The sequence below is a fragment of the Trachurus japonicus genome, chromosome 1 (genome assembly GCF_045865225.1).
Source record: "Trachurus japonicus isolate A0001 chromosome 1, Traja_1.0".
Lineage (NCBI taxonomy): Eukaryota > Metazoa > Chordata > Actinopteri > Carangiformes > Carangidae > Trachurus > Trachurus japonicus.
The window spans coordinates 19,412,629-19,431,898 of record NC_140907.1 but is presented as its reverse complement, the minus strand read 5'-3'; the positions used below and the strand labels follow the sequence as shown (position 1 = coordinate 19,431,898).

Genomic DNA, 19,270 nt, shown 5'->3' with positions numbered 1-19,270 from the left:
GTCTCCTGTGGAACTGTAGAAAGACACTGTTAGTGTGCTGCAATTTGCTACATCTGACAGAGTAGTAGTTGTGTGTACCTGTTGTTTTCTCATGTTTGCTACAGTCAGATGTATTACAGCATTTGTTTTCTAAAATGCTCTTGGCCTGTCTAAAATGGAAGATGTGCATGATATGTTTGGGCTGGATTTGATGCTGTTAGTCATTGAGCACATGTGACAGCCACTTATGTTTTCTTCTGATTCAATTAAATTACACCATTAGATCTGGGGTATCAGAGGACTCCTCAGCACAGACATGCTGACTCGTATAACAGTAATTGATTCTTAACTGTATACTGTGCTTCTAATACAGGAGGAAGAGTAGGAGGGGAAGCTGACATAGCTATCAAGCTCCCTTCACTTTTTTGTCAGTTTCAAATCTCATTACAGACCGTCACCTTTTCTCATTACAAAAGACATTTTGACGTGTCACAGCTGGAAAGGTTCAGGTATAAATAATCAAATGAATGACTTCTGAATTCCATTTAGCCTGTTCTTGTCCCAAGTCCTGGTGCTGTGCTCACTGGATCACTGTCACACTGTTTTGGCACACCGGGACACCTGAAATGCAGTGCTCATTAAAGTTATCACTTATGCTCTTCTCTGATGACTCAAATAATACTATATTGCAAAAAGGTCTGACAGAGTACTGCACAAACTGATGACCTTCTATTTGTTCAGCTCAAGACTTTATGTATTTTTCTTGTTCAGGTAAATTTTGGAATAATAAAAGTGATTAATTTAGAGTCATTGTCATATGCTAATTCATTTAAACTTTGAGACAGGTGTTTTATGCATGTTGCAGTTGCCCTTGTGCTATTTGACCTGCACAGACGAATAAAAATCGGTTTAATTCATTTATTACTTAGTGAAGATATTGCATCATGGTGCTAAACAAATACTGTATATCATACTGTAGGAGAAACTAATTAATGTTTCATTAATCTTTTGCAACAGTAGGCACTGGATTAATTGATTAAGCCTTTGTTTTTGTTTTTCTTTCTATAGGACAGACTTTCACACTCTGAAAAAATGGTGTTTCAAATATTCACAAGACTTTTGACATATAACAATGTATTAGTCAAAACTATCTTCATTTCATTATTGGATTTTCATTTGATTTCACTTTAATCTACTTCAAGTTATTTCAGCACACAGCACTCACAACACCCAGAATTGATCTGCCTCAACCTGGCATACTAAATGTGAATACACAAATAATAAATAATACACTGTAGCCTATTTGCCAGCAATTATAACCTCCACTAAAAAAGCTATTTAAGGCTTTATATCATTAATGTTGTTTTACTATGTTGTCATCTATCAACTTTATGCAGCACCCTACAAAATAAACACATCATAAACACTTACAGCCCATTTGCTTACTACAAAATAGCCTATCACTTGATGTCCATCATTAAATGAAGAACAAGAAACGTTTTCTATCATCCCTGCACTTTACCCATTCATAAACTATTTCTAGGAATCGAATAGCCTACTTTTCGAACAGCCTTCAGAAATATTCATATTTTCTCTCATAATAGGTTATATAACTGTATGGTGAGACCAGCCTAGTAGCCTAGTCTGGCCTATGTCTAAACAACAGCTGGAATAAGCTCACACTCCCTCCCAAGACAAAAAGTGTACACTGGCGGGGCGCATAAGGGGGCGCAGCCTTTACGCCAGGAATCACGCATGCGTCAAAGACAGAGACTCTCCAGATTTGACAACCCTGGGATGTACCACACAGCCCACTATATTGCAACGCTCTCCGCTACTGGCGCACCATCATCTGCACCTGCCTACTCCGTTGTTGCGGTTGGAGAGCTGGGAGGGGTCATTATTTCGCAGGGAGCCGTAGGAGGAGGAGGCATTTCCGAGAGACGCCGACAGAAGCGTGTAGGCTCAGATTCAGCACCACAGCATTGAGGAAAGCGTCCGGATTGAGTCGATTTTCACCATTCACTGTGGCTTGAGCAGGAGGACACCGTCTCTTTTTTGGGGGGAATACTCATTGAAACTAAGCGCTGCACACAGTTTGTGGACCTGTGAGAAGTGTCATCTTCAACGGTTAAAGGTGCGTACTGACTTAGACGCTGTTCTTTTTGTTAACTGGGGTATGTTTTTCTTTTCTTCTCTCTTTTTACGTGCTAGCAGTCAGCCTGATAGCAGTGGTACACATGCTGCTGCACTGGCTGACCCGATGTGCTGCTGCTGCTGCTGCTGCTGCTAACATTAGCTCATAGGCGAGGTCCGGCTTTTTTCCCCCATTCATCGCTGTGCTCTTACGTTATCTATCTAGCTAGTCGGCGGTATAACAAAAATGAATTCCCAAGCCGAAAACACTTTGCAGCTCGTTGTAGCACAACAGGCTTCCTCGGCATGCACCTGCCAAAGGAGGGGGGGTATTTTCTCTAGCTAATATCAACAGACTCGCCCCATTCTGCTAGCGTTATCTAAACCACACTCCGAGCACTGCTATCCAGTGAGCCGAGTGCTGAAAGCCCTGCTCAGTGCTCCGACCGACTCGCTGAGACGGACACAGACGAGCTAAAGCGGCTAGGCTAACGTTACTGGAGCGGCTAAGGCTAACTGAGTCCAGCTACTTTCATGCTAGTATTAAAATAGTGTCGGGGGGTCCCACACCTGCGTTAATGGCTGTTATTTATCGTTTATTTCCATCACTCATGTAAAGACCATTTAGCTTATTTCCCCACGTTTATTATTATTAACGTTATTTTTTATTTTTAGAGCGCTCTTAATTTTTTTATCCGACCATTTTGCTTCTTTTGTTTAATTTAATCGCGGATTAAAAGGAAAACTCACCACTCGTTGTCTGTCACCCGCAGCTGAATTACAAGTCATGTCAGTTTTTTCTTTTTTACCAAAGCGGTTTTGAATTCTTTATTACGTCTTCTGGGCTGAGTCGAGGTTTTTTTTTTTCTTTCGTTTTTAAGTAGCTAAGTACACATCCGTGCCTCACCCCTGCAAGTGCACCCTTACTTTATAGCGAAAGCTGTATTAACAATGAGAACAATTAGTTTAAGTGACCTGGCAGGATGCGTCTAACGCAGCTGATTCAAGCCTTACAATTTTCAGTGTCAGCTCAGCTGTCCTGCACAGTAGCTAACGTTACCACTATGATGCAAACAGAGTTGATATATGCAGCTGAAGGACTGATGACAAATCTCTCCATAGCCTGTGCTCAGTCAGCTGTTGAGTGACAAATGTCTTTTAATGTTACACCCTGCTTCTGTGGTTATTGAACACCTATAAATGATGAATGGGTTTTTGTTTATATTGGATATGGTGGTGGGCTTATGTTTGTGTGTGCATGCATCACTCAGGCCAAGTGCATTCAACAGTGTTGTGAAGCAGCAGGAGTTCGATCAAAGCCTGTGTGACCCAGTGTAAGTTAGTGAGCGAGCCACACACTCTTCCTGTAACTGGATATAGGAATCCCAGAGGCCTCTAGGGGTCACATAGTGGCTGTATTTAGACTCTGAACTTTTGATTGGCAAGGAGGCATGCACACACTCACTGTCATGGGTGCTGTGGGGCTCTTGCTTTTTCTTGTTCCCTGTCATTTTACTAGGTATAGGGGACAGACAAGACTGTAAACGTTGTTGTTTTTTGTAAAAAAAAAAAGAAAATATTTTTGCTAATCATTCAATTTATTAGTCTGCAAGATATTGAAACATAGAGAATGCCACCCACATGTTTCTGGGGTACAAGGTGGTGTAGGGACATAGAAGTTTAATCAGACTATTCTAAAACTCAAAGATAACACATTGACAATGACGAAAACTGTGAAAAGTAATAAATTGTCACATTGGTAGGGTTGGGGTAGGCTGTTGTTTGGTGTCTTTGCTTTTGAAATGCAAAGGATACGTTATTTCCTTTTTGCGATTATGAGTAAGAAACAATGTAGTTGCAGTAATTTTGTTTCACAACAACTATATTAACAGTTTAATATGCCTTTTATAGATTACTAAAGACAGACAAGACAAAAGCTGTGATTCCATGTTGCCAAGCATGGACAGACTCTTTGCCCTTTGGGAATTATCTGCATATGTCTAACTGTCCAGCCATCTGCTTAATACTGTCTTTTATGCAAGGCTTTTTTGTTTAATCTTTGGGATACATTTTCTGTCATTTTACAGTACACTACATCCATTATAATAATGTTGTTACAGTAGTTTGTTAACCTTTGCCATGCATCCTTTAATTCACGAGATGTTAAACATCATCAGACTTAATGAACGGAAAGAAGCTTTTAAACCTGATTGAGCAAATCTGTCTGATTTGAACTAGCTGTTATTCTGAGACAATAATTCCTGGCAAGTATGCATCTCATATGCACTCCTCATTTGATAATACCAAATTACAGGCTTTGACAGCCACCTGTATGTAATTATCTAGATGTGTTTGGCTCATTTACTGTATGACATTTGTAGAATAAAAACAGTTTCTGTCACTGGGGAAGTAAAGGCCATAATTTATGGGTGAGACTATGCAATCAATGGTAGTCAGGGGTGCATTGTGTTCCCTGTCTCCCGGGAGAGGAAGTGATATTGGCTGAATACCATGGAACCCCCTGTTGTTGTGGAGCAGAGCTCTGAGGTAGCCATGACACCCCCACTAACTGGAACAGGATTGCCTCCCTCCTAGGCTCTCTCTTGCTTTAGCGCTTGCAGAAATGTTTGATACTGTTTAAGAGATGAGAGATGAGGCAATAGAGACAACACAGAGCAATCAATACTTGTAGTGCGCTTGTCTACCACATCAATTTTAATTCTCACAACCCCAGGGGTTTGCATTACCCTATGCTGCAACGAGGACGTGCGAACACTCAGCAGGGTTTTAGCTAAACATATACTGTATGTCGTCATGTTGTCAAGGCAACATATTGTGTAGTCAGTATATTGTTGTTCTCCATGTAAGGACAGGTGATGACTCTTCAGTGTGAAGTGCTTTCCTAGAAAGAATAAGAATCAGGTGTTATGATGTTAGTTTTGCATTAATCACTTCCACTTTGTTCTTGTTATTATCAAATACCTGCACATTGGTGAGTGAACTCACCAAAGTGTGACATTGTAATATGTTAACTGTGTATGCAACATTATTCCACACTGGACCATAAAAAAGAGAAGAGCACTTGTTTCAGTGGGGACAATAAATTAGATGATCCAGCAATGCCTGAAAGTATAGTGTCAGCAGCAGTTTGGTGCAGCAAGAAAAAATTAGGTTATTCTCTTAAATTCCTTTTCATGTCTATTAGTGTGCTCGAAGACCACACCCACAATGCTCATCAAAAAGGCTGCTGCAGCTGAAATTCATATTGTTACAGTCTAGCTTTCTTCTCTATAGGACTATTAAAAAAATCAATTCGGCATCCACCCATTACTCATACATCTGTTGGTGGGTGTGGTTAAATAACAATTCACCAAGGAACTACTCACAAACCAACACAAGTCACAAGAAGTCAATCTGATGTTCTTTCTGTTTCCTATGAAGCGGATGAACTTTAAATAAATGAAAAGTGCAAAAGTCTGTGCCCCCCTTGTGTCATCACAGCTTGACTTGTGTGGAAATATTTAATCAAAATTTAATATCTTATGCAGCACAGATCTTGTATTCAGGTTGCAGCTGAATTTTTAATGGTACTTCAGAAACATAGGATTTCTGCCCTTTTGGCCAACAAAAGCTGCTAATAGAGCTGCACAGATTTTAAGGTGTGAGTCTGATATAAAAACTACAGTGTGGGAAGTGATAGTGTCCAGGTCCTGAAGTTTCAAAGATTACACATGGTATGTGTTGTACTTTTTTCACACACCTAGCTTGTTTGTGGTATGTGTCATATGACTTGTTGCAGTGTTGACTAATGGAAGCAATTCACGCTCCACAAAGTGGTCAGTTTCATGTGATGGTCAAACTGCATAAAAATGAGAGAATCGCTTGAAAAACAGCTGGTAAACCACCTACTTAAAGGATAGGCTAATTACTGTTTTTTACAATCTGGACCTTACGATCATTTACTCACCCAGATAACTTTGGTGTCATTACAAGTCGTTCCGACAAAATTAGATCCAGCCGAGAGCCGCGTATATCCATATAATGTGAGTACATGGGGCAGCGGAATGCAGCCTCTAAATAACACATTATCTGTTGCAAAACTTGTTAATTTCACCAATATTTTGTTATGATACACTAGTGCTATTCCCCTCTGAGTCCGGGGTGACCTGTTATCAACACCCGGGGCCTGTGGGTTGACCTACTAACCTCTGAGCTGGATGATGTCATCTCTGACCGCTGTCCGGCTCAGTCTGATAGTAATCATTCCACTTCGGCATTCGGGTCCATTTTTAGCGCAACCAGCCGGAGCTTTAGTGAGTCCAGGTTGTGGAGAGGAAGCCTGTGGAAGCTGAACTTCGTCCAGCTGCTCATTTTGTTCGGACAAGTCGGAAACACGCAGAAACGAACCATAGTAGCAGTAGCAACAAGCCACGCCGGGTCAGAGGTTAGTAACGCCAAAACGGCAAATATTTTCAGCCCCTTTGGTCGCTCGTCATGTGACTGACGTCAAAGTTCGATCGCGCTGGTCATTGGGGAGCTGAAGGATGAAAAAAAGGCAGCCGAAGGACATCTCTATTCTGACAGGTTGCCGCTTAACTGCGTCATAGCTAATTAACCTAAAGTTAACCAAGGCTCAAGTTCTCGTCTGGTGACGCTTTGGACACTTTGGACGCTTTGGAAGCGCGGTGGACACTTTGGACGCTTTGGAAGCGCGGTGACGCCAGTTGACGCTTTGGTCGCTCAGTGTCGCCGGGCTCTCATTGAAAATGAATTGACTTACGGTGTTTTGACGCTTTGGAAGCTTTTGGTGTTGACGCACAGTAAGGGTCCCACCCTTACTGATAGAATATTGTTTATTTTATAAAAAAGTAGTCTTTTTGTGTCATGAAAGCCTTAGTCTAGGCATATGCATATCTTAAATTTAGTTTGAAAATTAAATATTACACTGTAGGGAATGTATGAAACACTAGCTGCTAAAATGCCACTATTCCTGGTTTAAAAGAGACACTTTTAATGATAGATGAGATGTGAAAGCACAGGATGAGGGGAGCACATTGTTGTCATCAAATTGTAAGAGCCTCCAGTTCTCCATCCACAGGCAGTATTTTAGTCCACTCTATTTTCATCATTTGGGTGGAGCTCACTTGATCAAGTGTTGTAAATCTCTCAAACAAGCAAAGCAGCTTCCTAGCTAAATTGAAGTTGTTCCTTGATAACAACTTTAATTAAATGGTGAAATTACCTGTGATAAAGTTTTACTCGTATCAGTGGAAAACATGCACACTGTGAGAGCAGTCTGAGAGTAAAATTATTCAATTTTTGGTGAAAACAAAGCATTTATCCAGCTGGTGCTGATCAGTTCATCACCTGAACAGTGGTCCATGTCTCACTGTAAGAAGCCTTGTTATTCATGCGGACTAGGCTGGTCTGAACTGTAGGCTTCAAAGACAGTCTTGTTAGAGAGGGAGATGCATGTCCAAGTCACTTTGAAATTCGAAGTCATGGTAAGGGATGGATTCACTTCGGGGTATTAGTGATCCAGCATGGCTTGACTTCCTCATTGAAAGCTGTCATAATGATGACTGTTTTTTTTTTAACACCAGTATACTCTTAAGATAACAAAGTAGTTGTACAACCAATCCCTGTTGGTTATTGCAATTTATATGAAACATGTTTTCCTTAGACGTCGTGTCCACAGTTTCTTCAGGGGTGATTGTGATGTGAGATATTCCTGTCTTTGTTCTCAGAGAGAAGACATCATTACTTTCAACTAGATACTAAGAAAGTTATAAGGAGAAGGAGCATGGATTCACACTTAAATTAACTTTTTTTTCTTAGCCTTGGCTGAAGAGATGTGTCTCATTTGAAGTTCCATAAAAACAGGAGAATTTTTCTGTGTAGGATGTAGGTAATTGTTAAGTGCAGTGAAGTGACCTTTGGCTAATTTGTATGCAAACATTCAGGGGCTTCCTTACTTTTACAGTGGTTGTTTTCTTTAGTCATGAGAGGTCATGTTTACACTCTCGCTTCTTCTGCTGTGTCTCTACACTCCATTGTGCACCTTATTGTTTAGATTATATAAAGACAAATCTTTGCGGAGAGTCTTACCAGAGGCCATTCGAAAGTCTCTCATCCTCTCAGTTGTTGTGTCCCCCGGATTTCCCACTTTTCTCTATCACGCTCTCCTTTCCACCCCCACCAAAGATGACATCTGGGACCAGTATGGTCTCCTAGTATTGGCCCAGCTCCTCCCCCACAGTGTGTGCTCTGTCTTGGTGCATTAACTTTTCTATTGTTAGGTGCCTGCTTTTCTTCTCTCCTTTTACAGAAAATCTATATGCTGACCAGGGGCGATTCTAGGATTTGACATTCAGGGCTTAGCCTTAGGAGCTTGGAATGGGGTCACTTAATTATTTTATTTTTTTCCTGAAGTTAAATTAATGCATTTCATGAAATTTGAAATGAACCTCGTAAGTCGAGATAAGATAGATCTTTTCTATAAATAAACCAAAAACTGGGGTGTTAAAGGCTTAGAGCCAGCTGCTTGGTGATTTTTCCAGAAATGCTGAACAGTGTGATGTGTGCATACATATTGTCATATGTTTGTAAAATTTTGTTGGTGTTAGGATGCACGTTATCTGTTGGTACAAATGATTATTGGCCTGATATTGGCCAATAATTATCAGACAAATACACGGAACACGGATAAGACAGATAATTAAATTTAAGACTGAGATTCTGAACAAGAAATTACATTTCCACAACAGAATATAGGTATATATATATATCTATATATATATCTATATTATATAGATATATACATTAACCGGGTTTAAAAAACGTATAAAAGAAGTTGTAGCACTTTCAGCCTGAATGACATTGCATTTATTTTAGATGTTTTCTCCGGTGTGTTATTTTTTTAATACAAATAAGCACCAACAAGATCACTGCTACTGCTGTCCCATTTAGTTGACATGGAAGTTGTGGGAGATGATGCCAGGAGCTAACATTTTGAAAGTTGAATGGGGTTACAATAACTCATTCATTTCACCATTTTTCTGGGCAGTTTTGTTATACCAGTGTTCTGCCTGTGGCACAGACAGATGACGGCCTCAGACTCAGTTTCACCTACAAGGCTGTGATTGATATGGTTGTTGTTGTTGTAAACAGCTGTCAGAGAGCTCAGAAGCAGCTCCATGTTTTCACAGTCAGACTTTTCTCATCCACTTTTTGACCGTCGTATAATCAGGTCGCTCTGACTCCACACTGCCAGGCTTCTTTTCATGATGACCCGAGACAGACGAACTCGCGCCATACATTCACCATCGCTTCAGTTACCATCAGCTCCACCTCCTCCATTTCCATTTACAACTTTTACTTTATCCTTCCTTTTTTTAGCTGTACAGTAGCTGCAGCTGCTGCAGCTCAAACAAACTCTACAGTAGCTACATGCTCACAATAGTAGGCGGATTATCAGAGTAACAGGCTGCTGTCGTTCTTTTTACTGCCATGTGATATCGAGGAAATATGACCATAGCCGAAATGCAGACAGAAACTTTGCTCGTTGCGTTACCAGGCTTTAAAATCGCCACAGGTTTAACTTATCACCACTCTTCTGCTGCTAGAGCATTTTACGGGATTCTCTCAAGGTTGTGAGTCTTACCATATGTAAGTAATCAACTCAGTTGTTTTAAACCTGATCAGTTTGGCACTGAAATGTGTTTCCAGGGGAAAGTCAACTCCTGCTTTGGTCATCTGACACAGATAAATTGCAGGGTAGTAGTGGTGAAAGATTGATTTGACTGTAATAGCCCTCCAAAGGGAAGTATGAACTATCTATGCTCTAACAGTGCATAGCGATGCACTTATGAGATCATCCTGGAAATTTGTTGGGTGGTACCCAAGTGTTCATCATGTGCTTTGCAACATCCAAGCAGTACACTTCACGAGATAAACACTTATCTTCTGCCTTAAATGTAAAATTTCTGACAGATTGTAAATAAATAAACAATAACAATACAAAGATTCAATTATAGTTTAAAATATATAAAAGTGATGACTGTTATTTTAGCAGTTAAAAAAGCCATCCTGTTAGCAATTAAGTGTTAATAACAACCAAGTGAGGTTGGAAATACAGTGGAGTGGGATATTTATATTTATACAATATAATTTTAATATTATATAAGAATTAATTTACAATACAATATAATGCTGACATACAATACCAAGGTCATTAATGCCACAACATGACTAAACTTCCTAAATATCGTATATTCATCGTAGATATAAAACAACAATGATTTTTCTTTAGTTTGAAAAAGTTTTATGCCATTATATGTGGACTGTATACTGCAGTGTGGACAGTCAATGTCATGTCTTCTATACTGAAAAGGAGTGTTGTGAATATCCCATTTTCTACTAGAGTCAAAAGACCGATTTCAGCTGTCAGAAGAACATATTGCATTTTTCACAAGCACATAATCTGAGTGAATATATGATGGTAGTGATGGTAATGTTTCCTGTACTGACACTGCTAGTCACTTGGCTACACAATATGAGAAATTTCTTCATCCAAGTGTATCACAGTTTTTTCATGTGCTCAACCACATTTGTTTTTTTAAAGACTGATTCAGGCTCCTCTTCAAGTGTATGTGTTGACATTTAATGTTGTACTGTTGTGTGTACTCTTGCTGTGAAAGTATGTGGTAATGATAAATGGAAGCTCTTAATGACAGAGCCTGTCTATTTGATATCTATTTGATCTATTTGATAGGGACCACCAGCCTGTGTAGTCTTGGCATTTTATTTGTATAGTTTTGGTCAGCAGCTGACAGTCACTGTCTGTTATGTCTAGACCATTGACACGAAGGCTAATCAATGCATGATCTTAGCTCAGGTCTTTCATCAAAAGTAAGCAATGAACAGTAACCTTAATGCTAAGATTGTTGCTGCGTTATAGGATAAACTATAGGAAAAGATTGAGTTTGGAAAATATGTTGTAAAACACATTTGAGGTGTCCTGATTTATGTTTCTTAAGGACACCTTCCAACTGAGCCGGGACAGAGGACATGTTACTGTTTTGAGAGTGTTTATCCAACATTGCGGTGTTTGCATTATGTTTTTAAAGAAAGCATTATGAATTCCTATGAGAACAAGCCTGCTGTGAGAATTTCACAGGTTGTGCTCTACTTTGATCAGCCTATTTTGGCCGCTCTGCGAACATGGCTCTGGAGAGCAGCGATATGACAGGTTGAGCCTTGGCTTCTGCTTTTAGAGACTCCCCCCACTGCTCCACGCAACCGTGTATGTGCTTAACTTGCTCTGAATCTGGGTCAACTCAGTGTTGGCATATTAACTTTCCATAATGACAAATGACAGGGATTTTAGTCACAAAGTTAGTGTCACATGGTAAAGAAGCGCTGATGCCTATTTTATGCAGTGCAAGCAGAGTTTAAACTTTGGAATATTTTTTTTTTATCTGTGACAAATATGCATGTATTTGCAAAACCGCAGGGTGAAGAATACTCAGAGAAAGAGTTAAGTCTGTGTGAAAGTCCACAACATGAATCCTTTTTAAGACATTGCACCCTCATATTGTATCAAGACAAAGAAATTAGCTGGACAATAACCAACTTCAGTAGGAGTCCATCTCTCTCTTGGCATACCTTTTTACAGAAATCGGCTCACATCTACATCTATGAGGAGATCTATCAATGAATTAAAATCTCTGATCCCTTTGAGGGTTCAAAGCTCTCAATCCCAACTCTCGAAGGACTGACTTGTTGTGTTCACAGTTTTTGGCATTGTTTTTAACTTTTATCTTGTCTTTGTTTTTGTAAAGATTTTTTTTTCTCCCTCAGACAGTTTTACTTGGCAACACACGGTTTAACAGGAGCCATAAGAATGCTAATAAGAATTTTATTTCAGAGGTTGTATTTTTAACCTTGCTCAATTTATTCCTGTGAGCATTTGTTGTTTTGTGTAAATTTTGCATTATCACTAAATGTAAATAAACACTAGGAATTTAGAAATACTAAACCCTGCTTGTTTAAACACTGGATTTGACCTTATTTCTCTGCTTATCATGTATTAACCTCATTTGTTAATACATTGATGGGAGTGACGTTAATCCGTACCAACGTGGACTCACAGAGGGAGGTGACTTGATGGGGATTTTGCCTTGAAGATTACTGGATGATATATGAGTTAAGAGACAGTTACCCCCTAAGGAGAGAATTGAAATCACACTGTAGTAGTACACTTAAAGCCCTGAATATGCAGTTGATGTACTTGAGATGTATGTGTGAATGAATCATGAGAGTTTACCATAGGCCTGCATGAGCAAATCTGACTGATGTGAATCCATTCAGCAATGCATCGCAATTCTTTTCCCTGCAATTCAATATCGATTCAGCAATCTTCTGAATCTCCCCCACCCAGGGGCAAAAACATAAATCGGCGCCCATGTTATGCATTGTTTTATTACTTAAAATGTTATGAGTTATTTTCCAAGAGGAAAGAAACACATAATTTAAATTTACATGCACTGTAGTTCAGTATTAAACTATATCAACTATAAAGGTTGCCAAAGAAAGAAACTATAGGAGCATGGTAATGCATAAATAATAACACATGAAAACAAAAATAGCTATTGATGAGATATACTTTTGTAAGTACTGTGAAAAAAGTAGCTAAAATTTAAGTCATAGAGACTTGTATGTTCTGTTCTCATCCTGAAGAGAAAAAAAATCACACAAGTATACAGGGTCACAAACATAACCTCCCTGCTAGAGGTACAAATGCCTCAATAGTTTGTGGCGTTTGGTGAATTCTAAAGATTGTAAAAATCCAACCATCCATTCCCCCCCTTTTTTTTATCAGTTTATTCTTTTCATAGCTGTGGGCAGGCTGGAGCTTAACCCTGCATGCAGTGACCTGGACAGATCACCAATCTGTCAGCGTTGAGACACACCAGCAGCCACATGCGCACATACTGTACTGTATAAACAGTACAGAGGATTCAGAATTCCTTACTTACAGTAGATTTGTTTCCTCACTGTGGGAGGACACAGAAGTTGAAGTGGTTCTCTTCATTATGTACATGAATGAACAAAATGTGAGTTCAGGGTGTCAGGTTAGAATCAGTAATCTGCCGATCTTTGAACCTGTATCTGTGTGGCTTCCTGTTGGAGACGATGAGCATGGTGCAGTTAGCAGATGGAGCGGTGGCAGAGAGCAGGCTGGGCCTGCCTCTCAATAGAGGAGCAGTTGGTAGTTCAATGGAGTGTGTTTTGAATTACTGAATGACACTGAATGAAATATGCTGTATTGGTTTTCTTTCTTTTTTTTAAATATTTGTGTGCATTGCTAAGTAAGCAGGCATGCTCAGGTTGATAAATGCAAAAATGCACATATGAAAAAAAATGGTAAGGTTAATCTGAACACATAACTCTCTAATCCAGTATTGTAAAATCCCTTCAAGCACATAGGACCTTTTATAATTAATGATAATTTGTCCTAAAATCAACTCAGTACTGTAATGTTGCCTTATTTGTAGTGTAGTAGTGCCTCTGACTACAAGGCCACTGTGGCATCACATGTGGCAAGGTGCAGAGGATTTCTGTTAGCATTAGCAGGGGGCAAAAGTGTTGAATAGTAAAGTAACTGCCATGATTTGGTTTCTTTTGTGTTGCTAGTTGACTGCTAGATGCTGTAGCTCTGGACACAAGGTGCTCAATCAACACAGACACACCAACAGAGCCCTGACTCAGCAGAACATCTGTCTTAACTGTCACAGCTGCGTTTGCTTTGTTGAGATGCACTGATCATGGTGTCCCAGCATTTTTCTCAGTTATGCATTTTAAACAGCAAAATAACAACAGAGAGCATTGGTAATTTATCTTTACCTTTAGTTTGAGTCAGTGCTTTTAGGCAAACCAATAACGACCAAATATTATTTTCCCCAGGTCTTCACAACACAAGACACTGCCTTTGAAAACTATTGGAAATTGTGGAATCAGCGGCACATTGGCGCAGTGGTTAGCACTGTTGCCTCACAGCAAGAAGGTCCTGGATTTGAATCCCCGGCCGCCCAGGTCCTTTCTGTGTGGAGTTTGCATTCCTCCGGGTACTCCGGTTTCCCCCATCACTGAAAACATGTCAGCTAGCCTAATCCTCCAGCCAGCGCCCCTGACCAAAGGCACTGGCTCATAATTTGGAGTTAGTCCCCGGGCGCCGCACTGTGGCTGCCCACTGCTCCTCAGGGATGGGTTAAATGCAGAAAAAGAATTTCACTGTACTACTGTAGCTGTATATGTGACAAAAACGTACCCCTCCTGTCTTCATCTACTTTAGTTTTGTCCAGGCAGAAAATTTGCTGCAATGTAATCTCAAATGATCACAAAATTTACACATCTCAAATCAGGGCTCGTGTTAACCGAATAATTCCCGTCATTGACTGTTTTTTTTAAGCGGTGATGGAAAAATCTGAAGGCCGTCTGTCATTTTGACAGATTGTAATTCACACCCCTGACCACTCGGTGGCGATGAGTATATTAAAATTGTTTCTTGTCTCTCTTGATGCGTGACCTCGTTGGCTTCACTCAGAAAAATGTCACGGCAGTTAAGTGTCAGAAGTTTCTTTAAAAAGCCCAATGATGTTGATAAAAAAGGTGAAAAAAGAGGGACAGATGCAATGGAAGATGAAGGATAAACTCAGCCCTTGGCCTCGGCGGAGCAAGCTAGTGGCAGTAAGGAGGTTAGGCCGGAGTACAGAGTTCAGTGAGAGCAGGAGTTCTCCTGGCTGAGGAGGGAGGATGGAAAAATGTTCTGCGAAATATGTAAAAAAGCGAATATGAGTAACGGATTTGTCAGAGGATGCAGGAACATGCAAAAATCAGCATTAACTGACCACAACAGTAGCCACAGCCACCTTGAGGCTTTGAGGGTGCTCAGCCAGAGTGTGGCCATGATTAAACATGTGGAGAAATCCCAGGTTGCCTGCAACGAGGCATTAAAAACACAACTTAAGGTTGTGCTACATATGGCTAAAACAAACACCCCGAGCCACCTGTATCCTGACCTGATAAACCTCTTACAGTCTGCCGGCTGTCCAAACCTTAACAGTGCACCATGACAGTCTGTCAGATGGAAGAGGCCATAGCGAAGACCGTAACCAGCGATATTGATGACTGCATCGCCAACAGCAGAGGTTGGAGTAGATGAAACCACTAATATGACGGTGGAGAAAATGCTAATCACATACCTGACACTTCAATAGAAAGGAGAGCCTGAAACTGCGTTTATCGGCAATTACGCAATTGCCTCTGGCACTGCTGATTGCATCACAGCAAAAAAAATGGGGTCGCTATGGCTCGGGTTGTTGGACTTGGAAGTGATGGAGCTAATGTGATGGTGGGCCGAAAGGCCGGAGTTGCACAGCTGTTGCGCCAGAAGAAGAAGACAAGAATTCTCCCATACGATCATACAGACTAAATGAACTTCAAAAAGAAATGGGGGAACACAACCTGCTGAGCCTAAAACAACCATCGGCTACACGCTAAACAACCATTGGCTACAGAGAGGGCAGTTAAGGGGATACATGCCAACTGGGCTGCTCTGGTGTCGGAGTTGAGGGAGGAGGAAGATGCAAAAAACTGCCCGCCGGTGGCTAAGGGCATCAGAAAGTGCCTTCAAACATACAGGTTCACGGCTTTGACTCACTTACTGACTGACGTTTTGGTCGTGGTGAACCGCATGAACCTTGTCTTCCAAAAAGAAGACGTTAATATCTCGCCCATCTGACCTGTCGTGAGCATGACTCTGGCCAGTCTGGAAGACTTGGTGAATGGGCCAGGTGAAGTGGAGGAAAAAATTCAATGAGGCCTCACAAGACGGCAGGTTCTGTGGCACCACACTCACACTTGTAGATGCACAGACATTTTCAACTTTACGCACAGAGTACATTGCGGAGGTAACCAAATCATTCAAAAAAAGATTCCCATCGGAGCATCCGAGCATCATCTCTGACCTGGACACCGTACTCAATGCATCTCGCTGTCCGGGTGGTGCTGACAGCGCATTCAAGAGTTATGGACAGGAGTCTCTGGAGCGCGTCTGTGACCGGTGCAGCTGATCCACTGGTGCAGAAGGAGCGCATGCTGCGGGATTTCCTACCGCTGAAGCAGGCGCTTGCAGGATCAGGAAACCCCTCGTTCAGAGAGTCTTGCTTCGGTTGAAGTGGCGCTTGTAATTCCAGTCTCCAGTGTGGCAGCAGAGCGCAGATTCAGCTTCCAGAACAACATCAAAACAGCCCTGAGAAGTCGTCTGCTCGAGGCAAAAGTCCGAAACCTCATGACAATAACCACTGCAGCAATCCCACTTGAGAGTTGAGACATTTGATTACGCGCAAGCGGGCACGCGATTCAAGTCCATGCGGACCAGGAGGAAGGTGTGAGACTGTGCGTTTAGGCCACAGCAGATGAACTGTTCATATTTAATTGTTCATGTAGCTACTGGGGCCACAGTCAGTTGTTTTTGTCACTGCAGTGCGGAGAAAAAGTGAGCCTACATATTCATCTGCTTGATGTTTGTATCCATGGTGTGGATTCTCTGTTCAGCTTGTTTGGACTGAATATTAATTAAAAATGAATGAAAATTAAATGCTATTGAATATGTCATTATTATCATTTTTAAAACAAATTAAGTGACTGGTAAAAATAGATTATGACGGGATTTTAATGACCCTGTCAGTCAAAATGACTGATCTCAAATGATCTTTTTTTTATGTCTTTTTTAAAAAAATTATTATTACTAAAAACAGGTTTTGGATCACTGATTCTCAGCAGAAACTCTCCTTGTGTTCTGAAAGAGCCATTCTGCTTTTCTTCCTTTGGGAGACTTTGGATTTGTACTTAACAGAGAGTTCACACAAGGGTGCAGCTCATGCCAAGGTAACCCTGGTAGCACTCAGCCATAGCCAGAAGGGACTCTTGTTTGCCTGGCTACAGTGTGAGGCGCACATTTCCAGAAAGGTAGCCTGCACTTGTTTTCCTACTTAGTGTGTGCTCACATTTGGTTGATGATTGGTCCTTATGCATATAAAGTCAGTTAATTTGACATGAATCAAAATCTCAGTATGATGTTAATAAATGTATACCTCCATGTGTCACTGAAAGGTTGTTGGTTCTCACTGTTGTCTGAAAACTCTTGATAGACAAACTTGATAGACTGCAGATGCCCTGTTTGCGTGTCCACGCTACTTATTTGTTCAGGTCAATCTGGATCAGCTGCTTTCTTAATGAGATCAAGTGTGGAGTTAGGAAGAAAGATGATGGCAGTTTGAAATCCAGTACAAACTTTCACTGACTATACAAAAGGGTTCAGGTTTACCAACATGTAGTATGTAGAGCTGCTACAATTAGTTAATTAACTGATAAGATGTTCAACAGAAAAAATAATCTGCAGCTCTCTTGACTCAAGAATAAAACTGAATCATGTATTAGAATTCCAGGTTATCAACTGTGTCTATTTTTCAGGTTTTTATTCTTATGAATTTAAAGTGTCACATTGGGCTTTAGAAGTTTAGGAAAACAGAGGACAGATTAGTCTTTGATGTGAAATGTTATTTGCAACTCTACATTCACAGCAAAAGCTTTGCTTCATGTTTTATTTATGCGAATGGAAACGCTGCACCTAGTGGACTCTGTCTGCTCAGTCAAGTAAATCTACAAAGATCATTCAGTGTGAGATACACTTTGGTGAATTCAGGCAGTCAAATTTGCACCATGAACCATCCCATTTCTAAGACAGTGCAGTAGCCCAGTTTCTAAACTCCAACTGTAGCAAACCGGAGGGAAGTTTGGCACACACACACACACACACACACACACACACACACAAATACGCACACAATCCAGTGGACACCTGTTCGGCCTAGGTAACTACTTTACATCCGTTAGCAGTTGTCTCCCTGCCATGTCGTCAGCATTATTTCCTGGAAGAGCTGACATAAACAGAACCTAAGGTGATAATATTGTTTAATGGGCAGTAAAAACAAACAAGTATCAAGAAGCTTCTGCATTAGGTGACAAATGAGCTGATTTATAGGGAATGGCACCATGTGGCCAGCCAGCCACAGATGCCATCATTACCACTTCTTCATTGTTGCCACCCTTGCATGACAAACATGCCATTCAGTTAGCAGCGATGGAGCAGAATGCTGAATGTTCCTGCTGGTGCTCTAGCTTCATTTATCTCACCTGATTTCACAGTTCAAATCACACAATGGCTAAAATTAGATGAAAAGAGATTTTTGGGGACACAAAATCAAAGAAAACAATCACAGCAGAAGGAATTGTGTGGATAGTTGTGTTCGTGTTGTGCTTAAAAATCTTCAGCCTGTACCCATATGAACTCTAGCAGTGACTTGCTTACAAACTCTATCACAGTTGTGCAACATTCAACACCAGTGCTAGGATAGAAGGGGCAGAACAGCAGTGCAGCTTTGAAGTTGCTAATGCAGGGAGAGCTGTGTGCAGCCATGGAGCTAATACAAAGTTGTATGGTTTGTTAGCACTTAGTTATTTAGTTAAGCCAGTTTATGTGTCTGTTTTTGCATTGTACAGTACATCTAAAACATCTATCATGTCCATCATTGGATAAATTAAAGGTAAACATGTGGGACTAGGCAGTCTGTTACAGAGCTAACTCACAATATTCACAACTTATCAGAATTCAGAATTTGAAGTCTCCAATCGGCGCAAACCACTGTAGATATCTTAAGATGGAGGAGGACAACCAAAGCACCTGGAATAACCCCACTTGTATGAAGGCGGGAACTGGACCTCCATTCTCCATAAGCCTGCAGTGCTAACCACTGAGCATCTGTGCTGCCCATCTGCCCATGTGGTTATTCCATTAGAAAGTGTTTCCAAGCAGGAGCTCACATGAGCAACAAAATAATGGCCCTAATCAAGATGTTTATATTTGATATGCATATTTTCACTGCTTCAGTAAAAGGTATAACGACTACGCTTTATTGCATGGAGTTTAATCATCAAAGGTCACTGCAGACCAGTGCTCCCATCATGCCTCCTAATGTATTGTAAAAATGTATCAACAGCGGATCTATCTACTTTTGTCATCCACATGTCT

General features: G+C 40.7%; 1 protein-coding gene across 1 annotated transcript in view; it reads left to right on the top strand.

The window, feature by feature from the left end:
• The first annotated feature begins 1,788 nt into the window (after positions 1–1,788).
• The window catches only part of ctnna2 (catenin (cadherin-associated protein), alpha 2), a 312,279-nt gene continuing 294,797 nt past the window's right edge, over positions 1,789–19,270 (top strand). The window contains exon 1 of the mRNA XM_085778569.1: positions 1,789–2,116. The gene's annotated coding sequence lies outside the window, so the exon portion shown is untranslated. The remainder of the gene's footprint in view (positions 2,117–19,270) is intronic.